The sequence below is a fragment of the Hesperophylax consimilis genome, chromosome 22 (genome assembly GCF_061612785.1).
Source record: "Hesperophylax consimilis isolate HC1 chromosome 22, BYU_Hcon_1.0, whole genome shotgun sequence".
Classification (NCBI taxonomy): domain Eukaryota; kingdom Metazoa; phylum Arthropoda; class Insecta; order Trichoptera; family Limnephilidae; genus Hesperophylax; species Hesperophylax consimilis.
In genome coordinates this window covers 25123222-25135087 of record NC_142857.1, presented here as the reverse complement: position 1 = coordinate 25135087, position 11866 = coordinate 25123222, and positions in this window count along the sequence as shown.

Sequence of the window (11866 nt, the reverse complement as noted above, 5' to 3'; positions counted from 1 at the left end):
ATTTCTCAGTTTTAAAATAACAATATCAACTCCAGTAGGCTTATTTGTAGTACCTACATATCAACCATACAAAATTGAAAAGTGGGGAAAGAACTTTGAAACTTTTAGCCCCGGCTTTCTAGTGATTATCGTAAAGTTTGCTACATAAAATAACTTTTTTCTGTTGGTGAATCTTTTTTCCAATTCCGCGGGAATTAATGGCGTCTTCGAAGTTCTCATATAAGTGTATAATACTGTGCTGCTGAATTTTGTTTCATTATAATAGTTTTATCATTATGCAGCTTTTTTGCAAAGCAAAGTAGTAAATTTACGGATTTTTATAATATAATGTTTAAAATGGCCAGTGAAAACCTGAATGTGAAAGGCTTTTTCACCAAGAAGGAATGGAGTGTAATGTCTGAAGAGATACGTTACGGAGCGCATTGCATGTACGTCGTGTACAAACAAGGTAAGATTCTTTTCTCCTCCCCTCTCCTATTTCACCAACCTTAATTGAAAAGGGTTTTAGGATTTTCACAGCAAAAGTATTATTGGGATAAATTTGAAGGTTTTATGCCATGTTATGCTTCCTCCTTCTTTCATCATTGGGGAAGATGTGCACCCACACTTTGGTGAAGTTTTGGTGTACCCTGGTGTCCCTATTAAGTTTTTGTCTTGCAGCTGTTGTCTTTGTGCTTGTTGGTAAGTGATGTTGTCAATTTTCTATCAGTCTTCTTCACTGAGGATTACACTCAGGTACAGGTGTAGACAGAAAAGGTCTATTCCACTGTTCACTCACGGTGAATTCTTTCACTCCGCAGCGCTGTCACCGCTACGTAACTGTAAACTGTAAACGTAACTGTGACGCTGTCCGAAACGTTGGCTAAACAGGGAGGAATCGCACCACGGCATAAAACTCCAAAAACGAATCACAAGATTTATACATACTGATAAATGTTTATTACTTTGTCCACAGGAAAGATTGAAAAACCAGATTTTGTTATTCGGTATGAGAAATTCAAGGCAGAGCTAGAGTCAAAGAGCAAAAAGCAAGGTACATAATACTATATTATGCATGTTGTATTTAGATTCATAATAAATTTACTAAAGTGTTCCTTTTCTTCACTGTTTGTAGATAAGAGTCCGGCATTCAGGCTACAACAACAGAAGACCCGAATGCGGAATAAGCTAAAGAACCATAAGGTGCGTATTGTATTAATGTTCCTCTAGTATTAGTGGTGTATGTAAAAGGGAATAAGGTGTCATGTGTGTTGGTTGGATTGTTGCAGGTTGGCGCAGTGGAGCAATGCTTGAAGGGCTTCAGCCAACTGGAAATAGACGAGTAAGTGTGGAAATGAAGAGTTTGTTGTATTTTGTTTGTAACTATATAAATTATTTTATGTGATCTTTGGTCTTTACTATAGACACTTGACAATTATAATAGTGATGGCATTAACATAGTGATGTAACATAAATATGTTTTGATTCCTGCAGATGCGCACGGAGGAAAAAGTTAATGGATGAGGTGGTTAGAGCATTGGAGGAGGAGTTAGACACGGGTCCAGACAGCGAGCCTGGTGAGTCTTTAGTCCTATAGAGAATAGAGAATATACTGTGGTGTGTGTTGGGTTAATTGGCTTCATGAACACATCCTTACTTTCAGTGTACATCAAGAAGAGGCGGCTGAGAAGACTGAAGAAGGTGAACTACATGGAATTGCAGGAACAGGAGGACGACGCTTACAGCTGTAAGTGTGTAGTGGTGGGTGTACTCGTGTGTTGTGTAGTGGTGGAGTGTGTGTAACTGTGTGTGTGCTGAATTTCCAGGGTGTGATGAATGCGACGCACGCTTCCGGACGTTCTGTCCTCTGCACGGACCGCTGCTCATAATACCAGATGACAAGACGGGAGACGCAGAGCTCGGATGCCCCCCGCATGTAGCGCTGCGGTCCTCGGGAATCCCGGGGGCGGGGCGCGGTGCCTGGGCGGCGGAAGCTCTGCCCAGCGGTCTGCGCTTCGGGCCCTACCGCGGCCAACTCTCCATCAGACCCAACCCCAACAGCCAATACGTGTGGCAGGTACTACTCACCTACTCACTTCTTTTGCTATAACCGCTTACCACATGTATACCAATTACCAATTCGCAAATCATGCTGTTCAGGTGCGCCGTCCAAACGGAGGGAGGCACTATATAGATGGCGAGAAGATTAGCAATGCCAACTGGCTGCGCTATGTTAATTGTTCGCGCAATACCCTGGAACAGAACCTGCAAGCCTTTCAATACAAGGGGCAAATCTTTTACAGGTAAGTGCGGTATAATATACTATACTACATTACACTTAGTCGTCAGCTGTAAACCATACATTCTATTTGCACTTCTGCGTATGCTTTCAGAACAGTGAAGAATATAGAGTCAAACACGGAGCTGCTGGTATGGTACGGACCGGAGTATGGGAAGACGCTGGGTATAGATCCCAAGACGTACCACGCACCTCTTTGCACCCGTACACCTACTCCGCTCCAAGGTATACATTCTTCTATATTATATACCACTGCACCGTCTGGAGCCACTCCCAGACTGGAAGTCAATTGTTGCCAAGTACCTGGTCATTAAAATATATTCACTAAACATCTAAATTCTGCGTTTCACATAGCCATTAATAACTCGGACGGGTTGTTTTACAGAATTTGAACAATGAATCAAATTCAAGTTCTGTAAAGGTTCCATTAAAGTTCTTTTTTTATTTTACCATGGGCCGGTTGTTTCACAGTACTCGGATAATTACAGAACTTGAAAAACTTGTATATGTATTAGCTACGAAATTTGATGAATAGTTCAAATTCTGTAAAACATCCCACCCTCATTATTATTACTGTATTGAAGCTCATCTTTGAATCCACATAATATTTTATTTGTACTTTTGGTAGCAAATTGTTTTCAATCTACTTCACTACAATGAATAGAGTTGTGATCTATCTGTGACTACATATTTACATTTATTGAGCAAAAACAAAGACAAACATTGCTTTTCTTTGCATTATTTCACATCTCGCACTGGGGTGTGAAAAATTGTTATCACTTCTTCGATGATAATAAAAAGTACCTTAAAACATTGTAATTTGAAAAGAAATAAGTATGTCTGGGTTTGATCTTAAATAAGCCAATAAATGAAATGTTTAATTAACTGAGGAATTGAATAATCTTGACACAATGTTGCCTGTTGTATGCTGATGATGAGTTGCACATTTCTAACAGAATGGAAGTTCTTCAGTCTGTCGTATATAGTGGACGACGCACTGAGACGCTCCCAAGTGAAAAGGGCGAAATAAATTGTAAAGGCCTTCCTGTCAATGTAAAAGTATTTATCAACTTACTTGCTTTTTGGGAGCGGTCCAGTGCATAGTGCGGGCGTTGTGCGGACGGAACCAATGATGAATGCAAGCCGTGGTGTTTGAAAGAGAGATACAAAAGCACTGTGCAATATAGTTATGAACAATAACTACTTAGAGCAAACGGATGAGTTTGTATGTTTTGGAAGTAGGTTGGCTGTAAGGATATTGAAAGAAGGGCAAACGCAGGAAACTCTATTAATAGAAGACTTGGGGCCAGTTGTTTCACAGAATTTTGAACAATTCATCAAATTTCAATGGTAATTTAAGGTTTTATACCAACACTGGTGTATAGAAGTGAAGCTTGGAACTGGCAGACGAAGGATGAAAGTGAAGTGAATGGTGAGGCGTGTGTGTTTATAAAAGCATGTATGACCGTATTAGGAGTTATTTAATGAAGCAAGTGTTCTCTGCAGGCGGCAGTTCGCAGTGTGAAGAGGAGCGGGTGGCAGGTGGAGCCCCAACCAGCGGAATGGGGACAATCGACTCACAGCCCTCCACAAGCAAGGGGCAGAGCTACACTGTGCTGCTTCCACAGAAGAAACGTTTGTCATGTTCCAAATGTGAATACTCCACTAATGATAACAGAAATTTTAAACGTCATAACCTAATCCACACCGGTGAGAAACAATTCTCGTGTGATGTGTGTACGTACACCTGTTCACGAGCTGGCGACCTTAAACTGCATAAACGCACTCACACCGGTGAGAAACCATTCTCGTGTGATGTGTGTACTTACACCTGTTCGCAAGCTGGCCACCTTAAAGAGCATAAACACACTCACACAGGTGAGAAACCATTCTCGTGTGATGTGTGTACGTACACCTGTTGTTATGCTGGAAGCCTTAAGCGGCATAAACGCAATCACACTGGTGAGAAACCATTCTCCTGTGATGTGTGTACGTACACCTGTTCTCATGCTGGCCACCTTAAAGTGCATAAACGCACTCACACGCAATCATATCCAAAATAAACTTAATGCTAGTCTCACACGAGCGCTATTCTCTCATTATATGTGGGCTTGGTCTGTTTCACCATATCGCTCGCCACACATTCTTTAATATATAGATATTTTTTAATTTTAATTTTATTTATTTGCATTATAAACAGTATTTATACATTCTTATTTTACAGTATTAGGAATAAATTATATCACTGACCAATAAAATAATGTCATTAAAAGCTAATACCTATTCTATTCTCTCATAGTATAATATAATATGGGCTTGGCCTGTTTCACCATATCGCTCGCCATACATTCCTATGGCGAGCGATATGCTGAAATAGGCAAAGCCTATATTATTAAAGGTTAGCACTCGTGTGCGTAACTAAACACAATTTAACATTTTCCTCGTAACTCGCGATGTGTACCCGGGAATATTCCCCAAACTAATTTAAATCCCCCAAAGTCCGGAATTTATTTATTTTATTAAGAGAGTTATTCAGAATGAGGTTATCTTTTTTTGATGAAAAAGTATGAAAATAAGTTAACAGTAATAAGTAACAGTAATAAGTTAATAATAAGAAAATAAGTTCGATATCTCCACAAATGACGAAGTTATGAGCCTTTAAAGTGAACATGAGTAAAATATTTACAATTGCGTCTTTTGACATCACACAATACATAATTCAGAACAATTCATAGTGCTGCAGTACTGCTGCGTCATTCATTGTATGTACGTTGACATCACTCGCTTATCGGCCGTCCGGAAATATCCACATTCATTGTATGTACGTTGACATCACTCGCTTATCGGCCGTCCGGAAATATCCACATTCATTGTATGTACGTTGACATCACTCGCTTATCGGCCGTCCGGAAATATCCACATTCATTGTATGTACGTTGACATCACTCGCTTATCGGCCGTCCGGAAATATCCACATTCATTGTATGTACGTTGACATCACTCGCTTATCGGCCGTCCGGAAATATCCACATTTTGACGGCTTATATCTTCGGTACTATTTGGTATTTTCCAATCATTTTAAAAAGTTCTGTCCTCAGCGTTATCTGATTAATATGATACATTGGAAATAACATGAAATTTCGTTGTAGAAGACAACCGCACGGGAATTTCAACATTTATGTGAAAATTCACCCAATATCCCGGAATACTCCTGGATTTTTCCAATTTCCTAATTATTTTTTTGTCTTTATGTTTTTTAATTTTTCTAAAAGTTAGAAAATACAAATAACAATACGCAAAAGCCGCGTTATATTCCTGAAAATTGTGCATTTCGCATTTTCTCGTTTAATTCCAAAATCCCCGTTTTTGGCTCAAAACTCGAGTATCATAAGAATTCGCGATATCACAAAAGTGGAATTTTCAATTCACTACTAATAATTCTTCACACCAAATTACATAATATTCAATAAATAACAATAACAATATGATCCTACTTTCAACACTTCGACATGACACATCTTACAGTCATTCATGGTTTTACCACACAAACACCTCAGGGATCTCTCTTTTACGGCATTCAATCAACTTTCATCTGTTGTCTGCCAGTTCCATGCGTCACTACCATCCATCAGGGTTGGTATCAGCACTCCATTGTGGAATGTCTAGCCTCACTTGTTTGTTTAATACAATTAACCGTCACATTGTTTAATGAGCGGTAGAGAGAGGTTGGTAGCACTTCATCTATATCGCTCCAAGTGCTCCTTGCTTCATTCACAATGAGATTTAATCATTTCAAGTATATAGGTACTTAATCAAATCGCAATCATTCAAAACTTCCCGGTAAATAGTCAAATGACTGAGAAACTTACGACTAACAAATCTAATGTAATCTTTCTTACAACTTACCACCTGTAACTAGAAACTTACAACTACTACATTGACTCAATTTAGTAGTTATAAGTTTTAAATCTGAAACAGAGGCGTGTAGGTAAACTAGCGTGGGTATTTAGCGCCCGGGAAATAACTATCCTACCCAAAAGGGGCTATGAAAATATGCATTGTTATTTAAAGCCCAATATATTTATATTATTCATCAACTGATGGACGAATGCGCCACAGGTGAAAAATTACAATACATAACTTATTTGTTACAACGTAGATCAACTTCTGTATTGCCTTATTGGTATTACCTGTAAAGAAGTTACAATTTAACACATCCCACCAGAGGCGACTTTAGGGACCCAGTCGTGGTAGGTCATTTGAAAAAAATGTGTGACTAATCTTTATTTGATATTGTGAAAAATGTGTGACTAATCTCTATTTGATATTGTGAAAAATGTGTGACTAATCTCTATTTGATATTGTGAAAAATGTGTGACTAATCTCTATTTGATATAGTGAAAAATGTGTGACTAATCTTTATTTGATATAGTGAAAAATGTGTGACTAATCTCTATTTGATATTGTGAAAAATGTGTGACTAATCTTTATTTGATATTGTGAAAAATGTGTGACTAATCTCTATTTGATATAGTGAAAAATGTGTGACTAATCTTTATTTGATATTGTGAAAAATGCCCATTTATTATTATCTATATCAATTTGTTATAGTATTTAGAGTCCGCTAACATAGTAAATTGGAAATAAATGCACAATCCATGTACTTACGGCAAATTCTGTTTTAATGCAGTTGTGCACAACATTAAAGTAAATAAAATAAGAGTTTGATTCTATTTGGCAATGATCTTTTAATTTTTATGTTTTTTTCATTCTTCAGCTTCATTCTGAAGGCGTGTAAAATGAAAAACCGAGATATTTTTATGTCACCATCTCTGTAAAACATACAATATTCATCGTGTTGTTTCCCCAACGGTCATGACCTAAGCTTTCATCGGTACTTAATTTTTACTTAGACGAAAGACATAATGCCGTCTCGTTTATTCTATGGCGCGCATAGGGACAGAAGATGCCAAAGTGGACATTCTTTAAATTGATACAGCGAATCGTGTGGACTTGTGAATGAAAGCTTCTATTAGAGACAACAGATGTCACTGCTCGTCACTCGCCGCAGTCGCTGTTCGCGTTACATTTTAAATAAATTAAGAATAAGGCCAGTTGTTTTTATGCACATAATTGATTATTATTGTTATCTTATAATTTTGGGGGTCAAACACCAAGTGACCTAAGGGAAGAACCGCCACTGCATCCCACATTTATTTTGGTTTTATCTTCTGCGTTAAAATTTGATTGCTCAATGTATATTATTATAAGAGTCAACAATCAATTCCTTCATTCCACTATATTATTATTTAAATTAAGTTCATCTGAAAATATTTCTATGTTCTTGAAGGATTTATTTTCATATAGCATGTACCTAACAAGAAAAATTAAAAGGTTTGTTTTCCATTTATGTTAATATGGTAACTGTATAGAATATATTAACTAAATTACATAGTTTTATAACTGAAAATATTTTTATGTACTAGAATGATTTTGTCGCATATATTAATAAAAGCATGTACCTAATAATAAATATGAAAAGGTTAGTGTTCCATTTTCATTACCATGGTGACTGTGTAGTTGCGTGAATTTCAAAAAAATATATAAAATTGAAATACTAAACAATCCATTTTGTTTCATTGAAATAGTTGTGAAATTTTTTTTTTACTTAATCTCCACACTGCAAGTCCTAGTGTCTCTTTCGGGGTCTATGCCATCTTTGAGGATGCTGGAGGTTACCCACCACATTCCTAAGGGCATCACAACTCTATTTTATTATTGACTGTGCCTACTCAGTGAAGCGCAGATGGTTTTAGTAACAATTGAGGAATATTTTTGCAAAACTGACTGCCTCCACCTGAACGCTTTGTTGGAAAATCACAATAACCAAATATATATACAGCAGGGTTAATACAAGTATGTACCTACCATAACCAAAGTATGGTTATCAGCTCCTCCTCTGGTACATGAGAACGTCTGCCGGAATGAAGGAGTAACAGCGGGACTATCCACCGTCCCAGTCAATGGGCCCATTTGAGGCAGGAAGTGCAGCTTAACGACTCCGAGACTCTTCCTAATACAGCAGCGTTCCAGCGGTCCAGGTATATTTCTATAAAGGGGATGGAGATATCTCCCGAGGTCCCTAGGGGAATAGAGGGAGCCGGAGACACCTGAAGCGCACTGCCCGGTCGAGGAATCGGAGGAGCATGACGCCAACACATACCCCGGAGGATGCTGTATAGAGGGTGTGCTTCAAGTATGTTTCTATAAAGGGGATGGAGATATCTCCCGAGGTCCCTAGGGGAATAGAGGGAGCCGGAGACACCTGAAGCGCACTGCCCGGTCGAGGAATCGGAGGAGCATGACGCCAACACATACCTCGGAGGATGCTGTGTAGAGGGTGTGCTTCAGGTATGTTTCTATAAAGGGGATGGAGATATCTCCCGAGGTCCCTAGGGGAATAGAGGGAGCCGGAGACACCTGAAGCGCACTGCCCGGTCGAGGAATCGGAGGAGCATGACGCCAACACATACCTCGGAGGATGCTGTATAGAGGGTGTGCTTCAGGTATGTTTCTATAAAGGGGATGGAGATATCTCCCGAGGTCCCTAGGGGAATAGAGGGAGCCGGAGACACCTGAAGCGCACTGCCCGGTCGAGGAATCGGAGGAGCATGACGCCAACACATACCTCGGAGGATGCTGTATAGAGGGTGTGCTTCAGGTATGTTTCTATAAAGGGGATGGAGATATCTCCCGAGGTCCCTAGGGGAATAGAGGGAGCCGTAGACACCTGAAGCGCACTGCCCGGTCGAGGAATCGGAGGAGCATGACGCCAACACATACCTCGGAGGATGCTGTATAGAGGGTGTGTTTAAACCCTAAAGACTTACCTTTGGCAATGTACTTCTCATATATGAAATGCAGATTGTGCGGAAAATATTTTCGCATTTCATTCGATTTCAGGTAAATATGCTGTTTTTTATTGTATTTCTAAATAAAATACTGTTCATGAATGCAGATAAAAGACTCTTTTGATAAAGTCTTTAAAGTGATTTAAGGATGGCTTTTAAATAATTGTTGAAATGAAGTGTGATTTACGTATCTGTGGCTTTAAGCACGGCGGTAGATAAATAATTAACCTTATTTTGATTAAACTGATTCAAAGTATTTTTAGTAATTATTTCCCTAACCGTTGCACTTTTTGCCTTTATTAGACTTTGTTTCAACAATGACCACAAGAAACGACTATTTACATGCACAAAAGAGGTTATTATTATTATAGGTTCTTACTTTGGATAATAATTAAGTAATTTATGCATATTTAGATTGAAACAAAACTTACGCAAGTGTCACTCCATACCAATAAAGTCGAATATGGTGGAAATGGGGTCAATTTATTAGGTAAATTTTGAATTTTAAATAAAAATGGAATAACAATCCATCTATCCTGACATATATCGTTGTTTCTTGTAGTAATTAAGTTGAAACGAAGTGTAATTTCCATAATCTGTGTCTTCTAATATCAATGAGCTTTTGAATATTATTACAGAAATATTAATGTATGTATATATAATTTGTATGTACAGTATTACCAGAATTAAAAAGTCGCATATATTAAAGACGCTTTCAGAATTAAAATATTTAAATGATAATGTTTACAATTCAAAAATATCGTACAGAAAACACACCAAAACATTTTGAACTTTCATATCTGAAAATGACAAATATTTGTCGATATACTAAAAAGAATATAAAGTCAATAAGGTGCTACGAATCCTCTTAACAACATGAGAAGACTTTGCACTAGAAACAGACACTCTGTATAACTCATACATACACACAATACAGCACTGTTGATCATCAGATATGGGCAGGGTCTGAAAAGCATTCCACCAGCTTTCCTAAATGGTGAACTTCTGAGAGCAGTGGAAGAAACAAAGTATCTCGGGGAACATCATCAAGCTGATAGACTACGATGACATCCACCAGCTCTGTACATCCTTTGTATACACGCCAACTTTTGGCCAACTTTAAGAACAGCAGCATGTATAACAACGCCTACCGTGTGGTTTTTAGCCTTCCTAGATACTGTAGTGCTTCCAACATGCTAACGGAGGGATGAGTTCCTGTTTTTGCAGTCCTCGTAAGAACCAGGGTGGCAGGATTAAGGGACAGGATGCACAACACCGGAAGAGACTTCATTTTGGAATCCCACTAAACTCCAGATTCCAGCATCGAAGAACACTAGAGAAAATTACTCGCCCCATCAATTTTGAATAATGCTTTAGACCAGTCATTTCCAAAGTGGTCTATATGGACCCCCAGGGGTCGATATGTACATGTAAGGGGTCCATGTTAATAGAAAAAAAAAATTTGGAGCTCATTCGCAATAGGCAATCATTTAGGTCAATTTTAGGGCACATTTTTTAGGAATGTCACTATGTTGTGGTTTTGTGTGGAATCGTTTTCAAAGTAATATGTGTGATATCCAGGGAAATTCTGAAATATTGACGAAGAAGTCGAATTGTGGGAAAATCTCATATATTCTAGTGAAAATCTCAAAACATTCAAAAGAAACTATTATGGGGAATTATTATTTCGTCTGAAAATACTGTGGAGAATCGAGTACTGAGCAATCGAGAATACCTCATTTATACAAACCCATTCTGAAATCTAGGGAAAATTCAGTTTAAAAATCAATTAATTATAAGCAATAATTAGTCTCCTGAAATACCAATACAAATTGAAAATATCTCCCGAGTAAAAATAAATGCCGCCAACGGGAATATTTTCAATTTGTATTGGTATTTCAGGAGACCAATTGTTGCTTATAATTATTTGTTATCCTTTGTGCTATGCATAAAACCTTGTCTTATAAACATTAGTTTATCATTAAATAATAATTATTAAAAATCAATATTAGGAAAGCAGGAGGTCTACCGAAAACAAAAAATAGGAATGTGTTCTACAGGACATAAAAGTTTGGGGACCTCTGCATTAGACCATGAACATCTTTCTTTTGTTCTATATTATTTTGTATTTTTTGTTGTTTTTTATTTTCTTATATATATTACCTGTATGTACATACTTATGGATTTGTTGGATCACACTAAACTCATCACATTCCAAAATCAAATAAATTATTTTTATTATTTGTCAAATTAGTATTTTTGGGCATTGTCCGTATCCAATGCTTTACAAGAATGTACTATGACCAGGCACGACAATATTAGTATTCCTCCTAGTACTATAATTAGATTACTTGTGCAGTAGATAATGAGGACACTACCGGAGAAGTGGGTGGGAACTTGACCATACGTCTACTAACCAATCAAACATTGCCGACGGTAATGATTTTACCTACAGTAAGAACTTTGCTCCAAGTTTCAATCTTCAAAATTGTTCAAAGTTCAAATATTTTTTGAAAAAACACTTTTTAGTTAGTTGTGTCTTAAAATATTAAGATAAACCTCTAATTTTAACTCTCGCTAGTGAAACTTTTTTGTGTTCAGCTAACATTTTCGGCTTTTCTGTAGAAATGTCCAATAAAATGGGCATAAATAAGTAAAAATCTCATTTTATAATAAA